This window comes from Pinus tabuliformis, chromosome 3_1 (genome assembly GCF_031772625.1).
Source record: "Pinus tabuliformis cultivar Carrire ecotype Pingquan chromosome 3_1, CPIR1, whole genome shotgun sequence".
Classification (NCBI taxonomy): Eukaryota; Viridiplantae; Streptophyta; class Pinopsida; order Pinales; family Pinaceae; genus Pinus; species Pinus tabuliformis.
In genome coordinates this window covers 796,439,184-796,441,284 of record NC_142301.1, presented here as the reverse complement: position 1 = coordinate 796,441,284, position 2,101 = coordinate 796,439,184, and positions in this window count along the sequence as shown.

Sequence of the window (2,101 nt, the reverse complement as noted above, 5' to 3'; positions counted from 1 at the left end):
ATGGACAGAAAACATTAGTACTGTAATACAACTTAAAAAATATTGCACAGGGAGATGGCGGTCAGACTTACCATGAGAAGAGCATAGGAGGAAACCCTTCTACACAATACCACGATCTAAATTCCAAGACAATCGACTGAAGAACCTCAAGCAAGTAGAAACAAACTTGAGATACCAAATAATAATGGCGTAATACGAACAGCCAGAAACTACGAACAGGGTGAACCAAAAGGCCATAGCAGAATGAGAAACCCTAGACAGAGCAGGTGAACGACTACCTTTGGGAATGCACAATTACCAAGCGTTATTGCTATTCCTGAGGCAAAGAACTCTAGAATGCTCCCATGCCATCCAATTTGCAGAACCGCCGAGCGCCGTCGATGAATGGATGATCTCGAGGGTAGTAAAAGAGTTAGACAGCTGTGAGGATTCCAGACCGCCACCTAGGCCAGAAACCATCTAGAATTAATTACTTCACATATATAAAAGGCCGAATGAAAAGGCTGAGGCTGGACTGTAATTAATATGCCAGTCCAGGCATGGTACCAGAAACATAAATATTTCTAATAAATCAATAAGTAGGTCGATTTGCTGATGTGAACTAAATCTCCTAATACATTATGAGTTTAACTATTTACATACGAATCCACAATGGAATGAAGTTGGCCAAATAAATCAAATGATATCATAACTAATGAATATTATTGTCTAAATGTATAAGTTCCTTAGATGTATATTTACCATGGGTTGGATGTGGTTCCATAGAGGACAAGGTAAATAATATATATATATATATATATATATATATATATATATATATATATATATATATATATATATATATATATATATATATATATATATATATTGTTTATTTTACTAAATGAGGATGTGTGACATGTGGTAGCAGAGTGCTCAGGTTTCCAAACTGAGACCTCTGGAATAAATAAATAACAAAATCTGGTGATGTGCAGGTAGGACAAGGGAGCAGTTAGCATGAGGCGAACTGGGAATCTACCACACAGTTCCGTAATGGGAACATGACCAATATCATTTCAGGAAGGCAATCCTGAGGTTTGGGTGCAGCTGGGCGATGAGCCGCAAAATCCTAATACAAATATCCGAGCGACTGTACAAGAATTGAAAGGTGAAATGGCCCAACTTCGGGCAAACAACGAAAGATTAATGCAGGAGCAGGAAAATATCCTGAAAAGTCTATCATATAAAAAAAATTATCAACCACTAGTTCCCAGCCCTAAGCATGACAATACGATAGGGGGACAAGAGTTTTGAACTGAGAATGTGGAGACAGAAGGTGGTGAAGAAAACCAAGAAGAAGAATCAGGTAATGTGTCCAATCACAAGACTTAGAAGAAGCAGAATATTGAACTCCAAGGGGAGTTTCGGAAAATCAAGCCTCCTCTCTTCGATGGTGAACAAGAAGAGGTGGCAGAAGCATGGCTAATTAATATGAACAAATATTTCCAACTGCACGAGTATGATTATAATTTGAAGGCCCGTCTGGCCATTTTCCAGCTTCAAGGGAAAGCCACATTGTGATTGGAGGGAGTAAAAACAGTCTGCGGAGTCAATGAGAAAAACATAACTTGGGAGAAATTTCAGAAATATTTTAAAGAAAAATATCTAACAGAAAGATTTTATGATGAGAAAGCAAAAGAATTTCATGATCTTCGCCTGGGCCAAATGACCATGGATGAGTTTATAACAAAGTTTACATCATTATTGCGATACGTTCCTTATATTCGTGAAGAAAAAGCAAAAGTACAACGGTTTATCAACAGTCTTTCATTGTTCATGAAGGAACGACTGGAATTTGAAAACCCAAAAACCATGGATGAATTTATCTGTAAAGCACAGATCTGCTATCAGCGAAATAAACCAAAGGGAGATATGAGCAAGAGGTGGGTTGACAGAAATGGCAGTAAATTTATTCCCAGCCACAAGGGGAATAAGGGCACGAGCAACAAATGACTATATAAGGGTCAAACTAACTGAAATGTGAATAGGAATCAGCCCAGATTTAAAGTACCAGGTGAAACCAGGACAAATGAGCAAGCTGGTAGAAATGAAGCATAATTAA